The following is a 26,338-nucleotide window of genomic DNA, read 5'->3' as shown; positions in this document are numbered from 1 at the left end:
AGTCATTGAACATGCTACTACTTTCCAAGTGGTAAATATCAAAGCTTCTTTCAACTTGTTGTTGGGACGCCCTTTGGCTTCATGACCTTAAGGCCGTCCCTTCATCAACAAGTGAAGGCCATAGTTGGAGGAATTCCTGTCACAATCGATGCTTCGCTGATGAGAATTAAGGCAATTGATAAGCATATTATAAATGTGGAGCACGATGAAAACGATGAAGACTTATGGGGCTTTAATGCAGAAGAGGTCTCCTTTATCGACGAAGATGAAAAGACCCCTCTTCACTACGACCTCCGTTCAAACATGATAGTCAATAATATACTCCGAAAGCAAGGACACTTTCCCGGAATGACTCTAAGGAAGAAGAAAGGAGTAGCAACGCAAATGGGATCGCCTGGCCTTCCTAAATTAGATACTTTTGGACTTGGTTTCGAACCGACTCCGAAAGACTATGAGCAAGCCCGGGAAAAGATTAATGCACTAAGGAATGCTCGTACTCAAAATAAAGCAATCCTAATGGACAAATATCTTCTCACTCTAGATGGTCAATTCATAAGAAAGGGTGAGGACTACCCATGGTACGAATTTCCTAAGCCATTTGTCAAAAATGGGATAAGACAATCTGGGTTCGAAATCTTCTTGGATTGCAATTTCTTGGATGATATCCTAACTCCTATTCATAAGGAGAAAGCACCTCCATGCTTTGACTTTAATGTCATGGGATTACTCTTTGGTTGTGAGAAAAATGTGTCTAAGCGTATTGACGACTATTCTGCGCTTATCCAAACAACCTTGCAAAGCGATGACTTTAATCCCACAAAGCTCATTACTCCGGTAGAAGGATTAGTTTAAGGATGGCGAAAGAATTTAAAGGTGACTACACCAAGTGGATGAAAGATCTCCATAACAACAGGACAAGGACCAATGTTCGACGAGTCTGAATCATCTGAGTCTGAGTCTGAGTCTGAGTCTGAATTCAAGTTTTTTGTAGTCGAGTTCTCTAAACCTTTTGTAGTAGCATCTCCTTCTCTCCCTTCTACTTCAAAATCTACTCCTAGGGTAGTTAGTAAACAAGTCCCAACGGACATTTCCTTATTTGATGAAATAATTTCCGAATTTAATAACATGTCTTCTTCCGCTTACTCCTCGTGTCATTCCCTTACTCAAGATGATGAGCATTGCTTAACTAACAATAAAAGTGACAAAGAAATAATTAAGGCAATGAAAAAACTTGAGAATAAAACACAAGTAATTGAAGATACTGAAACGGTTGAATTCTCAAAAGATCCAATCATTAGAAGAAAAGTTAAAATTGGTCTAACTCTTAATAAAGAAGAAAGAACCGATTTAATAAATCTAATAAAAGAGTTCATAGATGTGTTCGCTTGGTCATACGAAGATATGCCAGGAATAAATAGAGAAATATCTCAACACACAATACCACTAATTCCAGGAATGAAACCTGTAAAACAAAAGTTACGTCGAATAAAACCCGACGTAGCTTTTAAAATAAAAGAAGAAATTCTAAAACAAATAACAGCAGGTTTTATAAGGGTATCCAAATACACCGAATGGGTCGCAAATGTGGTACCAGTCCCTAAGAAAGACGGAAGGATAAAAATGTGTGTCGACTACAGAGATCTAAATAAGGCAAGTCCAAAGGACGACTTTCCTTTACCACACATCGATATTTTGGTAGATAATCAGCGAACCACGCACTTCTTTCGTTTATGGATGGGTACGCAGGGTACAACCAGATTCTCATGGCAGAAGAAGACATGGAAAAGACTAAATTCATAACACCATGGGGCACTTACTGTTACACGGTAATGCCATTCGGGTTGAAAAACGCGGGTGCCACTTACCAAAGAGCAGCGACTGCCTTATTCCACGACATGATGCACAAAGAGGTAGAAGTCTATGTGGATGATATGATTGTAAAATCAAAAGATCGTCCAGGACACCCAGTAGCCTTAAGGAAATTCTTCGAAAGGCTAAGGAAATACAACATGAGGCTAAACCCATCTAAGTGTGCTTTTGAAGTCACCTCAGGAAAAATCTTAGGCTATGTCATTAGCTTTAGAGGAATAGAGAGAGACCCAACTAAGATTAAAGCAATCATGTCAATGCCGCCGTCCAAAACCGAGCAACAAATTCAAGGATTCATTGGCCGGTTGCAATACATAAGTAGGTTCATATCCAACCTAACCATGATATGTGAACCAATATTCAAGAAACTTAAAAAGAACATGCCAGTAATATGGGATGATGAATGCCAAAAAGCCTTTGAAAAGATCAAATCCTATCTCGCTAATCCTCCTGTATTAGCAGCAGTACTTCTAGGAATTCCTCTTCGATTATGCCTACTAGTCACTAAAGAGACAATGGGAGCTATGCTTGCGTAAGAAGTAGAAGGTAAAGAGAACTCCATCTACTACTTAAGTAAAAAGATGCTCGAGTATGAAGTGCGCTACACACCACTTGAAAAATTGTGCCTCACATTAGTCACTACTAAAATTCGGTCAAATTGCGACCGTTTTTCTACGACCATCAGAAAAACGGTCGCAAAAATTGAAATTTGCGACCGATTTTGGGACGGTCGCAATTTTACGGCCGTTTTGTTAACGGTCGCAATTTTACGACCTTTTTGGACATACAAATGGTCGCAATGATGTTTGAACAATTAAAATTAATTCTAAATTAAAATATTTTTTGCGACCGATAAAAATAGTCGTAAGCTATGTTATTTGCGACCGCTTTTACTGGTCGCAAAATGATTTTTTTAAATAAAAAAAGTAGTATAAATGGAGACCCTAAACTCCCAAACCCTAATACTACGACCGCTCATCCTTCTTCTTTCTATTTTCTTTCCTTTCTCTTTTTACTCTTTCCTTTCTCAAATTCCTCTATGGCTGCATCTCCTATTCTTTGCTACTCCTTCTCTTTCTTTCCTCCTTCTTCTCTTTTGTTTCTCTTTCTTCTCACTTCTCTGTTTTCATCTCACGCCACTCCATTTTAGTTCTCTTTTTTGTTCTTCATTCTTTCCAGATTTGGAGTTTTGGTGTTCAGATTTTTGTAAACAAACAAGGTATGTTGTTCGGATTTTCTTCAACAAACGAATTATGGTTTTCATGGTCAAATTCGGCCATAAAAATTCTAGATTTGGAATTTTTATGGTCGAATTTGACCATATAAACCCAAAGAGGAAGAAATATTGGGAAAGGTATGTTGATTTTTTCTGAAATTTTTGTTTGTTGTTTATTTTCTATTTTTGTGATTTAGTTTCGTTTTTTATTCGATTTTTGTGATTTTTGTTCGAGTTTTTATTTGTTGAATTTCGTTGATTTAGGTTTGATTTGATTTTTTTTTTAAATTCGTACAAATTTCGTGAATTTTGTTCATATTTTCGTGAATTTTCTTTGATTTTGGGTTTGATTTTCAGTTTTCTTTGATGTTATTCGAATGTCGTTGATTTTAGTTTTTGTTGATTTTAGTTTGAATTTTGTAAACTTTGTTCTTGTAATTTTTTTAAAATTTTCGTTAATTTTGTTTGATCTACTTTAATTTAATAATTTTTTGGTGTGGGATAAATCTGTGGGTTATTTTGGGGTTAAGGGTTTTTCTGGGTAGGTGGTGGTGGTGGTGGTGGTGGGTGGAGTTCGCTTGGGTGGGACCTAGCAGTGGTTGGTGGTGATGGTGGGTGGAGTTCGCTTGGGTGGGACCTGGCGGTGGTGCCGTTGGTTTGGTTGGGAATGGTGTTGACTGGTTAGGCTGCTGCCTGAGAAGTACATGCAGTAATCGATTTTTTTTTGTTTTTTTAATACTTTTAGCGACCGCCATAAGCTGTCGCTAAATTCAAGATTTACAACCGGCACATATAATAGTCGCAATTCTGAACATTTGCGACCGTTTTTTGTTTGGTCGTTGAAAATAATGAAAACGGTCGCAATAAATCTGCGACCGTTATTCGGTCGCAAAAATCTCTTTTTGCGACAAGAAGAATAACGACTACCCTATTACGACTGTCGACGGTCGCAATTATTTTCATCGACCATTTTTGCTATTTTCAGCGACCGTTAGAGGCGGTCGCAAAAACCTTTATTTTTAGTTGTGAGTGTGGGCCACAACCAAGTTAAGACACTACATGCTCGTTCATACAGTCTATGTGGTATCTTGAATGGACCCACTAAAGTATCTCTTCGAAAAATCTACACTTAACGGGCGAATATTGAGATGGATAGTTAACTTAGCTCAGTTTGATATAAGGTTTATGCCTCAAAAGGCTATCAAAGGATCAGTAGTGTCGGACTTCTTAGCAGATTTCCCAACAGAAGATTCGACACCAATGCATGAAAATGATTTTCCAGACGAAGATTTGATGCATACAGAAGATGATACTTGGACATTATACTTCTATGGAGCTTCAAACAAAAAAGGTTGTGGCGTAGAGGTATTACTGGTAGTACCTAAGGAGGAAAACGTCCCAATCTCTATAAAGTTAGACTTCGACGTTACCAATAATGCTGCGGAATATGAAGCATATGTGGTAGGCCTCAAAACTGCTTTGGCATTAGGAGTAAAAAAACTTCGAATATTCGAGGACTCTTCTTTAATCATCAATCAGATTTCCAAAAGATGGAAAGTAAGGAGTGAAAACTTAGCTCCTTATCAACTCGAAAAGGTGGAATACACATATCTACCGATAGAGGAAAATCAATTTGCTGATGCCTTGGCAAGACTAGCCTCAACGGTTAGAATTCCTAAGGAAATTGAGCAAATTCCTCTAACAATAGAGATAAGGCATAAATGAGCTTACATCCAGGCTATAGAAGATGATGAGGAGGTTCAAAAATAAGAAGAAGAGGAAGAACCTTGATATACTGACATCCTCAACTATGTCACCAAAGGAGAATATCCACTTCACGCTGACAAGAGAGCAAAGCGAGCTCTAAGACTTTTGGCTTCCCAATATGTGCTCATAAACGATGAGCTTCATAAATGGATACCTAAAGGTAGAGCTTTCCTATGTGTAGGCAAAAAGGAAGCTCAAAAAGCAATGAGAATAATCCACGAAGGAGTATGTGGAACTCATATGAATGGAAAAATGCTAGCCTAAAAAATAATGCGCATTACTACAAAATTTTTAACAGATAGCGGTTGAAACTGGCAATAAACAATGGTTGACAACCGTTGTAGATGAAAGCGTTGTTGTAAAGGGGGTATCTTTTTACAACACTTCTTCCAACCGTTGTTAAATGTTTGATTTCTATTATTTAAATTAGTTTCAAATTTTAGCAAGCCATATAATATAGTGTCATAGCCTATGTAGGATTTGAACCTACATCATTGCGCAATTGCACATTGATCTACCAATTAAGCTAATAGGCTTTATAATTAGAAATAAATTCATAATTTTTAAAAAGAAATAGGTTCATTAGAAAACCATGACATTGTGAGAACAACATTAAGAATAAAATTATGGCATGTATGTTCAACGACACATATACTTCAACATCTAGCAAGAAAACCTATCATATTAGGCATATATCTACAATTCAAGTTGTTCTCACTTGGGCTTAAGATTTATATGAGCTGCAAGATCCCTGGAAGATTAGTTTTGAGAAGGTCGAAAAGTTGTTGTACCACTAGTGGTAGACCTGAAGTCATCATTATTTCCATTTCTCATCACCACTAAAGCACTAAGAATTGTAATTTTATAGATTAGAGATTTTATTAATAAAAAAAATAAAAATTTTATATGAAAAAGAGCCGACCTTGCAGCAGTAGCAACATGCCTTAGTTCATGCACTACTATATTCATCAATGTAGAAACTACAAAATACGTGCATAAACATCAGTCAATTAAAGACTTCTTAAATCCCTTACCTACAAAATGGAGATGTGTTTACACATTCAATATAAGATGAATGACCATATTTACCATTATTCTTGCGTATCATAATTGAAAAAAAAAATACTAAGTAAATAAATAAAGAAAATTCAAGAGTGACTATTAGAATCAAGGTTAGAGCAAACAATCAGAAAAAGAACTTGTCTAAGTTCAAGTTAATGATTATAAATTTATACCCCAATGAGTTTAAAGAAGCTTCAATCAACTAAAGACTATAAATTCAATAAATTGGGCCTTATCCATGTTTGAATCTTAATCAATTAGGATTTCTTCATAAAGTGATCAAATATATATCTTGTAATTTGACAATTAAAATAAACCAAGCTGGTTTTTTGTTCTTTCGGTAATCAAATTAATTAAAATTAATCAAGATCTATTAACTAACTCAAAACTTGTAGAACACAAATCAATCAATCAATCAATCAATATACCAAGTTCAACTTATACATCAACGGACCCTAGCATAAAATTGAAGAATTCTAACCTCAAATCGCTGAAGTTGCATTAGAAATTGGCCAAAGAAAAATTGTGATTCCAATTGAGCAAAACCTAACATATTATAGTACAAAAAGAAAAAGTCACTAATACATCAATAAAATAAAAGCGCAAATCAAAATCAATAAACAAGAAAACTAGAATTGACAGTAAACTGAAGCTCGATTTGAATCGCGTCTTAACCCTAACAAGACAATCACGCAACAAATACTCGAAAAATTACAAAGGAAAAGAAAAAAAATTAAAGAAATTACATACTGTAGACACCTAAATGTGTCTCCCTAAAACCAAACCCAGTGATGAATACCTTTCACGTCATTTGATTATCGAACGAAGTGAAAGTGTGAAAAGTCTAGTGATGTGAATGTTTTTATTAAAATATCTTTCTTTTTGCTTTTGAAAATATTCCTTTTCTTACTCTATTTATGAAAATAGCCAGTCCAACTTAGTTTGGTCCATAATAAAGGTCCAATAATAGTGTAGTTGGGTTGGGCTCGAAAAGAGCTTTCCAACGATATATTATAAGCCCAATTCCAATGAATAATGAGGATGTTATGGATTAAATTAAATTGGGCCCGAAATGATTTTTATATGCGGTCCAATGATCTAGAGGGGGGCCTATTAATTATTATTCCTAAAGTTGTTAGGATTGATTTTAATTTTCTAGAATATTTGGAAGGTTCTTTTAAATTCTAATGGAATTAGAATTAATAATTATATTTTAAGAGTTTTATTTGGAATAAAATAAGTGTTTTATAATAAACTTGATTTTAATTTGATAAACACGGAATTTGCTGCTTAATCATATTAAGAAGAGGATTCCGCGTACAAACGCGTTTTTATCTTTTAATTAGCGCCAAACGACAATGTCTGTCGCCTGGCGCTAATCCTGTCGCCTGCGCTGATGTCTGTCGCCTGGCGACAGTTGCCAGTTTTATTCCGAATAGGACTTGATTTGTTTCCGGACTATTTTTCTATAAATAGGGGTCGTATCTCTCTGTTTTCCATCACCAAGAATCATCAACAATTCACAATCATCTTTTCCTATTCTCTCTCTAAGGCTAGAAGCTTTCTCTCTTCTTTTTCTAAACCTTCCCTTTTACAAAATTCCACATTCACAAGTTCTAGACACACCTAGCTAAGTTCGAAGTTGCCTTCGCCCTAGACGTGAAAGAAAGAGGTACGAGGCATCGAAGTAAGTACTTTAATTGTTTTATTGATCTTTTGATATAGAAATCATGCTTAAATTATTTTGTTGATTCCTAGTATCATGTTAGGATTTTATATTGCTTCCTAGTATCATGTTTAGGGTGATAACTAAATTTTCTAATATCATGTATATTATTATGAGGCTTCCTATTTCTTTCCTAATATCATGTTGGTGTCATGTTAGGGCTAATTGATCTTTAATGTTTAGTGACATGGTAGGGTTTGTTATTAATCTTGTTAGTATTATGCCTAGGATCTTGCTAATATTATTATGCTTTGAGATTGAGAATATTATTAATATGATGATGATTGTTATTATGTTGCTTGATATTATATTTATTATTATTGTTATTGCTTGATCACGCCTTTTATGCATGTTTAAAGGGAATTTGTACTTGTAATCACGCTTAATAAGATAATTAATAATCTTGTTTAGGTTAATATGATTATAATTCAAGTGATCGCCAATAATAGCTTTGATTGTGCATTAAATTCAACGAACATAGATTAAACAGGTTTAGGGTTAACCTAATGATTGTATGTTAGTTAGAAAGCACACATGAATACGAGAAGAATAAAGTAGAGGCCTATTTTTAGGGCAAGTTCAATCTCTTTTAGTTTGGATTTGTACCTTCATCCCCGAACTTCCAGTCATGGTTCCAGACCAATTAGAGTTAAGGATCTCCTGGATCGTTAAGGGGTGTAACCTTTACCCTGTGAACGGTTTACGAGTCCCTAAAACTTGATGGCGACTCTTTTACTCTAGCTTCCTTCCCTTTGGACGCCACCATGCTTAAGTGTATGATCACAGTGGGGCTCAAGTGTGGGATGCTTGAAATATTCCCTATACATACCTTATTCTCGGAAGATAGGTATAAAAGAGTAAGGGAACGCCGATTGGAAATTATTGATTGGAAACAGAGGAGCAATATGGCAGTTGTAAAATTTTACTCCATATGAGTTTGAGAGTTTGATTTTTTTATTTTTATTTTTGTTTTTTTATGGGAGTGGCATACAGGTTTGAACTGATCACTATTGGAGTGTCGTGCCGTGTGGGTGTGAGGGTATATTTTACCTAAATTCTAATTACAACGGTTATATTTAGGCCCGCTATTAAATTAGGCGTTGGTTTTTATAACTTTTGTAGTAGTGGCGTCAAGGATACTATTGGACTACCATGAATAATGATTGCCATTAATATGTAAAAAGATGCCCTAAATGCCAAATATACGCTAACTTGCAACATGTTCCTCTGTCACTCCTTTACACTTATACATCACCATGGCCATTCTTAACATAGGGTATAGACATTATTGGAAAAATCACTCCTCCCGGGACAGGAGGTCATGAATACATCCTAGTGGCAATTGATTACTTCACAAAATGGGTTGAAGAGGCACCATATGCAAAACTCACCGCAAAACATGTAACACTCTTTATTGAAAGAAGCATAATATGTCGGTATGGAGTCCCACATGGAATGATAATTGAAAATGAAACTCACTTTCAAGCGGAATGTGAAGAATTGCTTCAAAAGTATGGCATTTAACACCATCATTCTTCCCCATATAGGCCTCAAGCAAACGGTGCGGTAGAGGCAGCCAATAAGAATTTAAAGACTATCATCGAAAAAATGACAGAAATAAAATTACAAGGATTGGCCTGACAAACTCCATTTTGCTCTTTGGGGTTATCATACGTCAATTCGCTCATCCACAGGAAATACGCCATTCTCCTTAGTTTATGGGATGGATGCCGTACAACTGTAGAGTTAGAAATACCTTCTCTACGCATTGCGTTGGAGAGTAAACTCGATGAAGTCGAATGGACTAGAGCAAGATATGAGGAGCTAATTCTACTCGATGAAAAACGAATGGAAGCTCTACATCATACTCAATGCTATCAAACTTGCATGGCTAGACACTTTAAAAATAGGTCAAGACAAGAAACATTAAAGTAGGAGACTTAGTGTTAAAAGCATTAAGGAAAAATGTTCTAGACCCAAGAGGCAAATTTAGGCCTAATTGGTCCGGACCATACATTGTCAAAACTATCCTATCAAGAGGTGCCACAAAAGTAATTGATATGGATGGTAATGAATTCTCAAATATGACAAATCTTGACCAGCTTAAGAAGTTCTACCCATGATAACTTGAGTAACATACTCAAGAGAGCTACGTTTGGCCTGATTCCTTAGGAAAGGATACGTAGGCAACCCTTTACAGGGTGTGGCCACTTTAATTTTCACAAATCTCACATCCCACATCAGTTCGCCAACACAGAAAAAACAACACGCAAAATTTAGGACTAGAGGCAGCACGACAGTATTCGTCGTCCAACGATAGGATTCGTTGCACAGCGACAGGATCGTCGCGTTGCGACAAATTCAAAATTCCGGCGCTAATATTTCTTCATCGATCTAGGAGAATTTCGTTTTATTTCGAGAATTTTCCACTTCCGTACTCGATCAATTTTCGAAATTAATTCAAGTCGTTTTCATTGCTTAAATAAATAATTCAATGTATGAAAGTCAATTTAAATTAAAAAGCTGAAAATTGCATTAATAAAAGTAAATTACATTATTGATGGAATTAAAATAAAGGCTTAAAAATAAAATTGACTTGAAAATAAAATTGACTAATAAATTGATAGTAAAAGCAATGCTCTAATCTGTCTTCTCTTTTCTGGCCCTTTTCCAATTCTTCTCCGCCTCTTCATCATAATCCATCTCTTTCACCAATAGGGATCTCTTTGAAGACCTGCACACAATTTTAGTATCAATAGTTTTTCCAATAGCCATTACACTATGTTTCTTTTTAACCCATATTTTCTTTTCTGTTGAGTCAGTTTTTCTTTTCTCCTTGCCCTTGGTAGTACGTTTCTTCTTAGGCATAACAGGGGTCTTAAATTCAACTCTTTCACCTAAGCGTTCCTTAGGAGAAATTTTCTTTTCTCCTAAGCGGTCTTTCACACTAGTGTTGCTCATATTTTGGACTTTGTTCTTGTCCTTTTGAGATCTACCAACTAACCACTGCTTCACATCCCTAGATAAAGAAGGAGGAGCCTTTTGGGTAACAACTTCCCACAAAGGTCTAGCACACCAATTGTCATCAAACCTCTCTATGTCTTGTGAAACTAGAAATTCATAAGGGCGACGAAGATATCCGAAGGGAATGGTTTGAGCAAGACCATATTGTCTTTTCACTCTAGAAGGGTAATAAAAGGTCAACTTGGACAAACTAGGAAGACGGTAAAAAGGTTGGCTATTGACACCAACCATCTTCTCAATCTTCCACCAAGGAACAACCCATTTGATGGAAAGGTCGCAAGTTTCAGAGATTCTACTCCACTCCCGGTGGCCCATCTTTATGGAGAAGAGATTTTTCCTTCTTACAAAGCAATTTGGTGTATATTTTTCAATATTGTTAGGAGGGCTGATTAATTCAAGCCTCTTTATTAGCCATATCTACAAAAATTCAATGCAAATAATTAGTATTACTATACAAAATTAAATATTATTGATTTATGTAATTAAAAGTATTAATTTTCTACATGTAATAATATTGGAGAACCTCGAAGAGGTGCTTTTGGATTTCTTTTTAGCTCATCTAAACTAAGCATAGTTTCTCCAACAATTAATGGCTGATGCATTCATCGGTCACTGTTTTCTCTCCCGAGGTAAAGGATTTGATCGGTCCTGTTATTGTTTGAGCTCGCGGCGAGGCTCGGCCGTTACAGATTAGTAGCCGATCACTGTTTTCTCTCCCGAGGTAGAGGAGTTGATCAGTCCTATCGCTGTTCAAGCTCAAGGCGAGGTTTGGCTGTTACAGTTTAGTAGCCGATGCATTCGTCGAACTATGCTTGTAGAGGCTTTCCGAGATGATGCGACCACTCTAGAGCAGCGGGTGCGCAACTTTGCTTTGATCCTTCTATCAGTAACTTTCTCTCCTGACAAGGGTAGCCGAGTGCTACTCTATTACCTGCCTGCTCTTTGTGACCTTCATATAATCGGGACATATGATTGGCCAGCATGGCCTATGCTGACTTCCTGCTTGGATTGCGAATCGCTTGCCGTCATCACACCTTTAATGAGGAAGTCACACTTTCTAGTTTATGGATGATCGTAGAGGTATACTTTTTTACTAAAGTTTACTTTAGATATGTGTTAGCACTTGCTGACGCTTCCTTGTTATTATAGGTCTTGTTCTACGAGTACTTCCTGTCTCTTTCACCGGTGAGACCTTCGCCTAGAGGACTCCCCATTGCTGCTAGTTGGGGAGGCCGTTATAGTGACCAGATTGTTACAGCCCATGTTCGAGAGTTGCTTCTCTCGGTATGCTTTGCTTAACACTCTGTTTGTTTTTTTTTGCTCCTTAGTAGGATCTTATCTCATGGGTGTTCGTTTTGTAGGGACCTGAGGTCCAATTTCGGCCTTGGGCCGATTTCGACCTTTCTACACAGGCTGTCTAGTATACAGCTCAACGTTGCTATTTTCAGGGGACATACGACGTTGTAGCATATCTGGGTGAGAGAGTTGCGATTCAACACTCTTCAGAGTCCTTTGTCGTTCCTGCTCCTCCCCCACGGCACCTGTTGGACCAGACAAGCATAAGAGTCCATCTAGGTAAATCGCCAGCAGGTACGGATTGACAGCATCATAGCCATCTGGATCGGCGTTATGGCGAGAGTCACTTGCCGCATTTGGCTCCACCACGTTGTGTATCAGAGGAGGTGGAGGTACATTTTGTGCCTTTTGATTTATTCCCTTGATAGCCCCCTAGCAAATTTTAATCACCTAGATTTTATTTTGACAGGCTACAGCAGCGGCTGCGGAGTTTGTGCCTCCACCGGTGTTCGTCACCTATCAGGAGTCCTTCGGCCCGGTCGAGGAGATGATTCCTCTGGCCCCTGAGGCCTGGCGCTTGGTAGAGAGGTTGATACCTCGCCACCAGACCTCGGTAAGTCTTTTATAATTATTTTGTTTGCATACATGTTCTTTGATTATTCCTGACTTTATTGCTTGACAATTCTCCCGCGAGGTGATGACGAGGATGGCGAGAGCTAAGGACGCCTTTCGCTACCAGCTTGTGTGATTGAGTCACCGAGCTACCTGTCGTCGTGATAATGACGGTATGGAGGTATTTCTCTTGACGACATTGCTTACTCTATTTGCTTATTTTCCCATGCTTGACTTGATTTGTTTTTCTATTTCAGCCTGTTCCTCCGACATGCACTCATACGAGACCCAAGGATCGGAGGGAAAGATCCGGATTTGGCTCGAGGCGTTGACATACTTCGGTAGGGAGCCAAGGTGTTTAAGCGGAGTCGAACCACACTGTAGTACTGGAGGATTCCGGCTCTTCTTTTGAGGGTGCTTCGAAGAGGCCGACTGGCCAAGGGGGCGCGACATCAGCTCTTTTAGCGGGTGGTGGGACGTACAAGGTTGGCTCGTCGTCGCAACAGCCATAGCAACCTCAACAATTGGGAGTGCAGCAGCAGGGTGAGGAAGGATGGACTGGTCCTATTCTTTCGATCCCAACCACTAGTGACCTTGAGGCTGGTGAGGGACTGACTCCTCGGACTGTGTAGTTTTTTGATACATTTGGAGTTCCTCCACATTTGCGTCCTTCGCCATCATAGTTGTTCCTGTATATATTTTTTATTTTTCACTTTGTAGAACTTTGCTTATTTGTATTATATGACTCAACACTTATGTTAGACATATTGTATACATATCCTATGATTACTATGTCTATTTTATCTTTTGCACTTTTATTTTTCATTTTATGTGTATGTGAGTGTGTGAAAAAATTGTGACTAATTTTTTGCGCAAAAATTTCCGTCATTTTTATTATTAATGGAGGGTATCCGACTTTCTCCCCCAAAAAAGAAAAATGAAAAATAAATTTGAATTTGACGAAAAAATAAGTTAAAATTTAATTAAACTCAAAATAAACAAATATGGGATAAGTGTTTGGAATAAATTTGCCAAAAATAATGTTTGGATAAGGCTTTGAAAAGAATCAAAACCGTAAAGTCAAAGTACGAATCCGAGTCAAAGTCGGATAACATATGGTAAGCTAAGCACGTAATTCTGATGCGGGAAAAATTAAATTGTCGCGACGCGACGCTCCTGTCGCGGCGCGCTAGCCATGTCGCAGGGCGACATCCTTGTCGCGGTGCGCTGGTTTTATTTTTTTCGAATCCTTTTGAGATTCGGTTTGCGTCATTTCTGTTTATAAATAGCCCCCGAATCTGTCGATTTTGATATAATCCGAACTAAAAAAAATAATCTCATCTTTAATTTTTCATCATGTCTAAGAGTTTTAGCGATTTTACTCGTGAGTGATGTCGGTCTTTGACTGCTAAAGAGAGGAAAGAGCTTGACTTTTTCCACTTGGGGGGTTTGTATGGCATTAAGGGGGTAGATCTTGACATAGACTTTATTCATACCTCCTTAGAGTATTGGGATCCAGATACTCATTGCTTTAGATTAGCTCATGATGAAATTTACCATTTACCGGAAGAATTTGATGCCATTCTTTGCTTCCCTTCCTTAGATCTTGCGGTAATTCCTAAAGTGAGCGAATATTATTATAAAGATTTTGAGCGTTTTCTTAACCTTAGGGATAGAGACTTAAAAGATATAGTGCATGGGAATGTAGTTAATTTGAAAGTATTTGCACGTTTTAATTTTGATAGATCACGCTCGAAATCTTTTCATGTTTATAAGAGAAGGGCTTTCCTCTTTTACATTGAATTATTTATTAAAGCAATGAAAACGACTTGAATAAATTTCGAAAATTATTTGAGTACGGAAGTCGAAAACTCTCGAAATACACCGAAATTTGCCCAGATGGATGAAGAAATATTGGCGCTGGGATTTTAAATTTGTCGCAGCGCGACGATCCTGTCGCGGTGCGACGAATCCTTTCGTTAGGCGACAGATGCTGTCGTGCTGCGCTGGTCTTGAATTCTGCGCGCCGTTTTTTCTGTGTTGGCGAACTGATGTGGGGATTCAAGATTTGTGAAAATTAAAGTGGCCGCACCCTATAAAGGGTTGCCTACGTATCCTTTCATAAGGAATCAGGCCAAACGTATCTCTCTTGATTATGTTACTCAAATTATCATGGGTAGAACTTCTTAAGCTGGTCAAGATTTGTCATATTTGAGAATTCATTACCATCCATATCAGTTAGTGTTGCGGCACCTCCTGATAGGATGGTTTTGACAATGTATGCTTCGGACTAATTAGGCCTAAATTTCCCACTTGGGTCTAGAACATTTTTCCTTAATACTTTCAAGACTAAGTCTCCTACTTTAATGTTTCTTATCTTGACCTTTTGATAAAGTGGCTAGCCATGCGAGTTTGATAGTATTGAATATGATGTAGAGCTTCCAGTCGCTTTTCATCGAGTAGAATTAGCTCCTTATTTCATGCTTTAGTCCATTCGACTTCATCGAGTTTACCCTCCAACGCAATGCGTAGGGAAGGTATTTCTAACACTACAGATTGTACGACATCCATCCCATATACTAAGGAGAATGGCGTATTTCCTGTGGATGAGCGAATTGATGTACGATAACCCCAAAGAGCAAAATGGAGTTTGTTAGGCCAATCCCATATACTTTTGAAGCAATTCTTCACATTTCACTTGAAAGTGAGTTCTATTGTTACTTATCATTTCATGTGGGACTCCATACCGACATATTAGGTTTCTTTCGATAAGGAGTGCTACATGTTTTGCGGTGAGTTTTGTATATGGTACCGCTTCAACCCATTTAGTGAAGTAATCAATTGCCACTAAGATGTACTCATGACCTCCTGTCCCGGGAGGAGTGATTTTTCCAATAACGTCTATACCCTATGTTAAGAATGGCCATGGTGATGTATAGGTGTAAAGGAGTGACGGAGGAACATGTTGCAAGTTAGCGTATATTTGGCATTTAGGGCATCTTTTTACATATTGATGGCAATCCCTATTCATGGTAGTCCAATAGTATCCTTGACGCATTACTTTTTGGGCTAGCATTTTTCCATTCATATGAGTTCCACATACTCCTTCGTGGATTATTCTCATTGCTTTTTGAGCTTCCTTTTTGCCAACACATAAGAGAGATCTACCTTTAGGTATCCTTTTATGAAGCTCATCGTTTATGAGCACATATTGGGAAGCCAAGAGTCTTAGAGCTCGCTTTGCTCTCTTGTCAGTGTGAAGTGGATATTCTCCTTTGGTGACATAGTTGAGGATGTCAGTATACCAAGGTTCTTCCTCTTCTTCTTGTTCTTGAACCTCCTCATCATCTTCTATAGCCTGGATGTAAGCTGGTTTATGCCTTTTCTATATTGTTAAAGGCATTTGCTCAATTTCCTTAGGAATTCTAACCATTGAGGCTAGTCTTGCCAAGGCATCAGAAAATTGATTTTCCTCTCTCGATAAATATGTGTATTCCACCTTTTCGAGTTGATCAGTAAGAGTTTCCAGGTATATTTGATAAGGAGCTAAGCTTTCACTCCTTACTTTCCATCTTTTGGAAATCTGATTGAGGATTAAAGAAGATTCCCTGAATTTTCGAAGTTTCTTTACTCCTAATGCCAAAGCAGTTTCGAGGCCTACCACACATGCTTCATATTCCGCAGCATTGTTGGTAACGTCGAAGTCTAACTTTATGGAGATTAGGATGTGTTCCTCCTTAGGTGATACCAGGAATACCCCTACGCCACAACCTTTTTGGTTTGAAGCTCCATAGAAGTATAATGTCCAAGTATCATCTTCTGTAAGCATCAAATCTTCGTTTGGAAAATCGTTTTCATGCATTGGTGTCGAATCTTCTGTTGGGAAATCTGCTAAGAAGTTCGGCACTACTGATCCTGTGATAGCCTTTTGAGGCATAAACCTTACATCAAACTGAGCTAAGTTGACTATCCATCTCGATATTCGCCCGTTAAGTGTAGATTTTTCGAAGAGATAATTTAGTGGGTCCATTCGAGATACCACATAGACTGTATGAACAAGCATGTAGTGTCTTAACTTTGTTGTGGCCCACACTAATGCGAGGCACAATTTCTCAAGTGGTGTGTAGCGTACTTCATACTCAAGCATCTTTTTACTTAAGTAGTAGATGGCGTTCTCTTTACCTTCTACTTCTTGCGCAGGCATAGCTCCCATTGTCTCTTTAGTGACTGTTAGGCATAATCGAAGAAGAAATTCTGGAAGCGCTGGTGCTAATACAGGAGGATTAGCGAGATATGCTTTGATCTTTTCAAAGGCTTTTTGGCATTCATCGTCCCATATTACTGGAACGTTCTTTTTAAATTTTCTTGAATATTGGTTCACATATCGTGGTTAGCTTGGATATGAACCTACTTATGTATTGCAACCGGCCAATGAATCCTCGAATTTGTTTTTCGATTTTGGGCGGGGGCATTGACATGATTGCTTTAATCTTAGTTGAGTCTATCGTTATTTCTCTCGAGCTAATGACATAGCCCAAGAGTTTTCTTGAGGTGACTCTAAACGCGCACTTAGATGGGTTTAGCCTCATGTTGTATTTCCTTAACATTTCGAAGAATTTCCTTAAGGCTACTGGTTATCCTGGACAATCTTTTGATTTTACAATCATATCATCCACATAAACTTCTACCTCTTTGTGCATCATGTCGTGGAGTAAGGCAGTCGCTGCTCTTCGGTAAGTGGCACCTGCGTTTTTCAACCCGAATGGCATTACCGTGTAACAGTAAGTGCCCTATGGTGTTATGAATGTAGTCTTTTCCATGTCTTCTTCTGACATGAGATTCCGGTTGTACCCTGTGTACCCATCCATAAATGAGAGAAGTGCGTGGTTCACTGTATTATCTACCAAAATATCGATGTGTGATAAAGGGAAGTCGTACTTTGGACTTGCCTTATTTAGATCTCTATAGACGACACACATCCTTACCCTTATGTCTTTCTTAGGGACTGGTACTACATTTGCGACCCAATCGGGGTATTTGATACCCTTATAAAACCTGCTGTTATTTTAAGAGCTTCGTCGGGTTTCATTCGACGTAACTTTTGTTTTACAGGATTCATTCCTGGAATTAGTGGTATTGTGTGTTGAGCTATTTCTCTATTTATTCTTGGCATATCTTCGTATGACCAAGCGAACACATCTATGAACTATTTTTGTAGTTTTATTTAATTGGTTCTTTCTTCTTTATTAAGAGTTAGACCAATTTTAACTTCTCTTTTAATGATTGGATCTTTCGAGATATCAACCGTTTCAGTATCTTGAGTAAGGAAATGACACGAGGAGTAAGAGAAAGAAGACATGTTATTAAATTCAGAATTCATTACATCAAATAAGGAAATGCTCGTTGGGACTTGACTACTAACTATCCTAGGAGTAGATTTTGAAGTAGAAGGGAGAGAAGGAGATGCTACTATAGAAGGTTTAGAGGACTCAACTACAGAAGACTTGAATTCAGACCCAGACCCAGACTCATACTCAGACTCAGATGAATAAGACTCGTCAAACATTGGTTCTTGTCCTGTTGTCATGGAGATCTTTCTTTCACTTGGAGTAGTCACCTTTACAGTCTTTCGCCATCCTTGAACTAATCCTTCTGCCGGAGTAATGAGCTTTGTGGGATTAAAGTCTTCAGTTTGCAAGGCTGTTTGGATAAGCGCAGAATTGTTGTCAATATGCTTAGACTCATTTTTCTCGTAGCTAAAGAGTAATTCCATGACATTAAAGTCAAAGCATGGAGGTGCTTTCTCCTTATGGATAGGATTTAGGATATCATCCAAGAAATTGCAATCCAAGAAGATTTCGAACCCAGGTTGTCTTATCCCATTTTTGACAAAGGGCTCGAGAAATTCGTAACATGGGTATTCCTCACCCTCTCTTATGAATTGATCATTTAGAGTGAGAGGATATTGGTCCATTGGGATTTCTTTCTTTTGAGTACGAGCATTCCTCTGTGCATTAATATTTTCCCGGTCTTGTTCCTAATCATTCGTAGTCGGTTCGAAACCAAGTCTAAAAGTATCTAATTTAGGAAGGCCAGGCGATCCCATTTACATTGCTACTCCTTTCTTCTTTCCTAAAGTCATTCCGGGAAAGTGTCCATGCTTTTGGAGTATACTATTGACTATCATGTTTGAATGGAGGTCGTAGTGAAGAGGGGTCTTTTCATCTTCGTCGATAAAGGAGACCTCTTCTACGTTAAAGCCCCATAAGTCTTCATCGTTTTCACCGTGCTCCACATTTATAATAGGCTTATCAATTTCCTTAATTCTCATTGGAGAAGCATCGATTGTGACAGGAATTCCTCCAAGTATGGACTTCACTTGTTGATGAAGGGATGAAGGGACGTCCTTAAGGTCATGAAGCCAAGGGCGTCCCAATAACAAGTTGAAAGAAGCTTTGATATCTACCACTTGGAGAGTAGTAGCATGTTCTATGACTTCTGCCGTGACATTCATAGTGATAGTCCCAAGAGCTTGGAGATGAGTGTTGTCATAAGCCCTTATTCCTTGTGTAGATGGAGACAAATCTTCATCTCTTATTCCTAAAATCCTCGCAGTTCGTAGTGGGAAAACATTGATTGCTGACCCATTATCTACAAGAGTCATTGGGACATTCATTCTCTTGCATATTACTGTGAGGTTTAAGGCCTTATTATGTTTATCACCCTTTGGAGGTAGATCCTTTTCCGAAAAAATGATTAGGTTAATGGGACTTGGAAGATCACTTGTAAGGAAATTAGGCAACCCCTTAGGAGTGGTTTCATAATTTATTCCTACTTTAGCCAAGGCATACATTACCGCGACTCTATGTTCACGGGATGTGGCTAATAGTTTCCATACGTTCATCTCGACCTTAGTCTTCTTGAGTTGTTTGAAAATATCATTGTCTTCTATGATTGGTATGGGAATTTGTTGGGTAGTAGGAATAGGTTGTGTTGTAATGGGAGGTTGCATTCTCCCTGATCTTGTGAGGGCATCTATGGGTGAGTCTTCTTCATCCCAAATGTCATCTACTGGATATATTGGGGTAAGTTTGGTTTCTTCCAAATATTTGAGGTAGACATCCTCATCATCACTTTCCCAAACTCCATTAATACTAGCATCTTTTTTTGGACTTATTTTAACCAACTTCTTGCTATCAATTAGTCCTTGGATTAGATCCTTGAACTTAAAGTAATGTTCAATGGTATTTCCTCCTGATTGATGGTATGGACAATAGAACCTGTCTGTCCTTTTTAGTGATTCAAAAGGTCTTAGCTCAAGAGGTTTAATCTTCCCACTCTTGAATATCTTTTGAAACATACTAGCATAAGAGGTCCCAATTGGAGTATGAGGCTTATTGCTCCTTTTGGGTTTTTTGACTACGTGGAGAGAAAAGGGTTTTCTCTCAGTAGTCTTAGTAGCTGTCATCTTTTCCATATCACGCTTATTTTGAACCATTTTTACATGGTCGAGGACCTCGCGACATATATTAATTGCCTCCTTTATTGTGTTTATGAGGTGCCATACCCTCTTCTTTACTGGCAGGTAATTCACCTATGGTGTGCTTCTTAGCGTCGAAAAAGGGTTCTTCCTCTTCTTCGATGGCATGAATTTCTTCAACTGGTTTAATAAGGGTTTTTGGATCGACATGATTTTGCTCATCAGAAATAGCCAAGGAATCTGAAAGTGGAGCACTATTAATACTTGGTTTCTTGCTTGCAGGAGGCAATGGAAGTTTGTTATTATCGATTAGATCTTGAATAGCTTCTTTTAGCTTCCAGCAATTTTCAGTAAGATGGCCCTTGCCTTGATGGTATTTGCAATGTGCATTGGGGTTCCAGCTGGCTGTCCCCTTTTCGACTAGTGGATCCCCAAATGGTCCAATGGGAGTTACAAGACCTTTTGCATGAAGGCGATCAAATGCGGTGTCATAACTCATGCCAATAGGTGTGCAGTTTCTCCTAAATGGGCTTATTTTGGCCTGATTGTTCATAGCTAGAACCTCATTCAGATTAAAGGTGCTAACATTGTTTGAGTGGGTAGTTTTGGAAGAAGAAGGATTGTCGTTCTTCTTTCCTTTCCAGCCACTGTTGGAGTTGTTAGCAGCCTTTTGCTTTGTAAGGTCGTCTTCAATATTAATTCCTATGTCATAGATGGCCTTGAAAGTGTTCAAATTGCTTTGATATTTGAGAATATTAGAGTACTTTTCTTGGAGATTCTTGATGAACATCCTTACAGATTCTTTCTCAGTGGGCACCTCAACCATTTTAGCGGAAGTTTCCCTCCACTTATTAAAGAAAGAAGTAAAACCTTCATTCTCTTTTTGCTTCAACATCTCAAGTTCTCTATGGTCAGTTTCAACTTGAACGTTGCATTTGTATCTATCAATGAAAGTGTTTATTATGCCATCCTAAGAAGAGGTTTTTTCTTTTTCAAGGGAAAAGAACCATTGTTGACAAACGGTTACTAAAGATAGTGAGAACAAAGAGTGAAAGACCTCCCTATCAATCCCCTTAATGTTCATTATAGTTTCAAAAGCTCTTAAGTGGAAGTAAGGGTTGTCAGTTGGCATAACCTAGGGATGTCATTGGCATTGATCTGTGGAAGAAGTTCCTTGTTCACTAAGACCCCTTGTGAGCTAATCCCCTGGAACTTATAGTCATTAGAAAGCTTACTCAAGCTTTCTTCCATTCGCTCCATCTGTTGTTGTTTCGCAGGGTCATTGCCTTGAAGAGCAATGGTCTTCATCATCTCAGTTAGACTAGCAAGGTTTTGTCTAAGCTCATTGACTTCCTCTTAAGTTGCCATTTTCTTAGCTTTTCTCTTTTGTCGAATCGGTTTATCAAAGAGTGAGACTTGGACGAAAGCGTTGTCCTTGATTAATCGTCCTTACTTTCTAGACCAAGAGCTGTAAATTAAACCATATTTCACTTAATGACTTGACTTAAATTGACTTTGACTTTATTGGTTTTAAAGGAAAAAAAAAAAGCAAAAATAGGCAAAAATAGGGTGCATATTTTTTGGAATCAAGTATTGGGTTCAAACAACATGATTATGTTTGGAGGATTAATATCTGACTTACCCCCCTAAAAAAATGACGAAAAAAACACGCGCACAAAAGGCTCACTAGACATGGTCAAGGTGAAACATATATATAAAGTGTGTGCTTTATAAGTGAGTGAAATTGGCATGATTTGACACTTGTGTAAGACCATGGGACTATGTGCTCAGACTCAAGTAAGGACTAAATATGGTTTCTGCCATTAATAAACTGATTTATTAGACTCAGCTTGAAGACTCAAGTAAGAAACTTAACCATTGCGCAAACAATGGGACTGTCGCGACGCGCCAGCACCGTCACGACACGACATTCCTATCGTGTTACAACGGACACTAGCGTGTCACGCCACAGGCCAAACCTCGGCGTTAGTGCTGAAACATTGGTCAGGGCCTGTTTCCAGTGTTCTACCTTAGAGGAAAAAACCTATAGCCGTACTAAGTCATGTTCGATCAATTTATTTAGACTTTAACTACTTATATTAGATGATTAATTAATTAAGCAAAGTCCTTTGGTCATTAATTAGTTTATTTAGACTCAATCACAAGCCAAACAAACGGTTAGTGTAAATATGCACAAGCAAGAGATGCATAAGTAGTAAAGTAAGCACAATATGATGCAATGAGTTTGCAAGATTTGGAAGAAACCCAACTTACCACAATCTATCCAGTAGATGACATTTGGTATGAAGAAGACTCACCCATAGATGCCCTCACAAGATCAGGGAGAATGTAACCTCTCATTACAATACAACCTATTCCTACTACCGAAAAAATTCCCATACCAATCATAGAAGACAATGATTCAAACAACTCAAGAAGACTAAGATCGAGATGAACGTATGGAAACTATTAGCCACATCTAGAGTCGCGGTAATGGATGCCTTGGATAAAGTAGGAATAGATTATGAATCCACTCATGAGGGGTTGGCTTATTTCCTTACGAGTGATCTTCTAAATCCCATCAACCTAATCACTTTTTCTGACAAGGATCTACCTACAGAGGGTGATAAACATAATAAGGCCTTAAACCTCACTGTAATTTGCTAGAGAATTAATTTCCCAATGACTCTTGTAGATAATGGGTCAGCAATCAATGTTTGCCTACTACAAACTGTGAGGATGTTAGGAATAAGAGATGAAGATTTGTCTCCATCTACACAAGGAATAAGGGTTTATGACAACACTCGTCGCCAAGCTCTTGGGACTATCACTATGAATGTCACGGCAGGAGACATTGAACATGCTACTACTTTCTAAGTGGTAGATATCAAAGCTTCTTTCAACTTTGTAACACCCCCGATTTACTAATTAATAATAAACAAGAATTAAAGGAAAATTAACGACCTTTAAATAAAATTGCGGAAGCATACACCTAAATCGGAGGTATTACCGCCACACTCGACAATCTATCAAGTGTTAAGGCTTACAAAATCCCAATAATTACAACCCAACAAATCTAGGTGAGCTATTTATACAACTTTACAAACTCGATATAAAAACACTAATCGAAACACTTGAGCTCCTTTAGCTACGATCACTTGATCAACCTGCTTAAACAATCTTGTCTGCTCACCATTAAGGACAAATTCCAAAATAGATCGTCGCAGGGCCACCATAAGAAAAAGACATGGCCGCAAACACAAGTAGCACAACAAAATAACACACACGTCAGCAAAAAGCTGAGTAATCATCACATATCAGAATATATAGTATAATAGAATGATTGACAACACAAGCTCAATTAAATAATGTAGTTTAAAACTACATTACACATTGTACTCTGAAAAAGAAAAATAACCTTTATCAACTCAACCTCGAATAGTAGTACGAACCTTTTACTCAATTAACTTATCATACCCAATAAGTGTGACATGCTCGTTGTTCTACACCTAGCCTTGGACATGGGTAATTCGAATAACAAACCAACAAGTATAAAAACTTGAATACTCTCAATAACCAGAAAAATACCTTGAACCAGACCACATACGGGCCAATTCCCACTATAGGGGACCATAGAAAAATAAATAATAAAGATTGTACCTCATTCTTAACTCATGATTATCATCTCCTTACCAACATGCCAAGGACTAAGGTCTATAACGCCGAGCCTCAAACCAAGAATAAAATATAATTCTCAACCTTTGATCTTATACATCGATCAAATAATAATTCACAAACTAATAGTAATAACTCAACAATGGCACAGGTTCCCAAATAATACAACAATTTGATTCATAAAACATCTCAACTCTTAGGGAAATAATACTATCACCCAAAAATAATTAATTCTCAACCCAAATTAATACTCTGCATTAATAACCCTAAATCCTCGGTAAAACAATACTCCCTATAATAACAACATTAAAAATCTAGAATAACACAATCAATCAATGCTGCAATTAAATCGTATAATACCACATACCAATCATATACGTATAAATCATGATCATATATAATTCACAAATTATAATATTTAAACATAACAATACAAAGTACAATTAATACTAACAATTTGTAACCAAACAAATCACAAAATTAATTGAGATCGTGTGATTACCTTCAAAAAAAACACTAAGGTACGTATGCACAAGCATGGTTGCTCTACTAGTTTGGTCGAAAATCTTGAATTCACATGATCCAAAATAATGTGGATGAAAGAAAATACAATTCATCCAAACAACTCCAATAAAAGAAAAAGGACGGCAGGAGGTTTAGTAACCAAAATCTTATTGACTTTAAAGAGATTAAGAAGAATGAACAAATGAATAATTAACATTCTTTGCTGACCTCGTAAAACCCACGCCTAGAAGAATAAGAAAACTGAAGAGCGTGAATAAACAAGGCCCCCCCTTTTTTTTATAAACAAGCAGTAAATATTATTAGGGTTAAATAGTTTATATACCCTTAAGAATATAGAGTCCTATTTAAATTAAAATAGGGTTTTAAAACTTTCCGAACTCTAAAATAAAAATATGAGATTAAGAAAGTTTTTTAATAAATAAAAATAAACTATATATAAAATCATAAAATATTCGGGTATTACAACCTACCCTCCTTAAAACAAGTTTCGTCCCGAAACTTATAATTAGGAAGTATAAAATATATAGATACAGTAATAAAATAGTAGGGGTATTACATACTATCCCCCTTAAAAAGGAGTTCGCCCTCGAACTCAAAGCTAGTCACATAAAAAAGAAACACATAAACAAGCACGAGCACAACAACACTCTTGAAACGGCTTAACCTATGTCAATTTTAATCCTAACTCTCAATTAACAAGTTCATTCCTTAACAAAACCACGCTGGGATATGAAGATCCCTGCGTAAATCCCACGAGCGGTTTGGCTCTGAATACCATTTTGTAACACCCCCGATTTACTAATTAATAATAAACAAGAATTAAAGGAAAATTAACGACCTTTAAATAAAATTGCGGAAGCATACACCTAAATCGGAGGTATTACCGCCACACTCGACAATCTATCAAGTGTTAAGGCTTACAAAATCCCAATAATTACAACCCAACAAATCTAGGTGAGCTATTTATACAACTTTACAAACTCGATATAAAAACACTAATCGAAACACTTGAGCTCCTTTAGCTACGATCACTTGATCAACCTGCTTAAACAATCTTGTCTGCTCACCATTAAGGACAAATTCCAAAATAGATCGTCGCAGGGCCACCATAAGAAAAAGACATGGCCGCAAACACAAGTAGCACAACAAAATAACACACACGTCAGCAAAAAGCTGAGTAATCATCACATATCAGAATATATAGTATAATAGAATGATTGACAACACAAGCTCAATTAAATAATGTAGTTTAAAACTACATTACACATTGTACTCTGAAAAAGAAAAATAACCTTTATCAACTCAACCTCGAATAGTAGTACGAACCTTTTACTCAATTAACTTATCATACCCAATAAGTGTGACATGCTCGTTGTTCTACACCTAGCCTTGGACATGGGTAATTCGAATAACAAACCAACAAGTATAAAAACTTGAATACTCTCAATAACCAGAAAAATACCTTGAACCAGACCACATACGGGCCAATTCCCACTATAGGGGACCATAGAAAAATAAATAATAAAGATTGTACCTCATTCTTAACTCATGATTATCATCTCCTTACCAACATGCCAAGGACTAAGGTCTATAACGCCGAGCCTCAAACCAAGAATAAAATATAATTCTCAACCTTTGATCTTATACATCGATCAAATAATAATTCACAAACTAATAGTAATAACTCAACAATGGCACAGGTTCCCAAATAATACAACAATTTGATTCATAAAACATCTCAACTCTTAGGGAAATAATACTATCACCCAAAAATAATTAATTCTCAACCCAAATTAATACTCTGCATTAATAACCCTAAATCCTCGGTAAAACAATACTCCCTATAATAACAACATTAAAAATCTAGAATAACACAATCAATCAATGCTGCAATTAAATCGTATAATACCACATACCAATCATATACGTATAAATCATGATCATATATAATTCACAAATTATAAGATTTAAACATAACAATACAAAGTACAATTAATACTAACAATTTGTAACCAAACAAATCACAAAATTAATTGAGATCGTGTGATTACCTTCAAAAAAAACACTAAGGTACGTATGCACAAGC

The sequence above is a fragment of the Chenopodium album genome, chromosome 13 (genome assembly GCF_948465745.1).
Source record: "Chenopodium album chromosome 13, dcCheAlbu1.1, whole genome shotgun sequence".
Lineage (NCBI taxonomy): Eukaryota > Viridiplantae > Streptophyta > Magnoliopsida > Caryophyllales > Amaranthaceae > Chenopodium > Chenopodium album.
The sequence above is the reverse complement of the archived record's forward strand: the minus strand, read 5'-3'. Positions refer to the sequence as shown.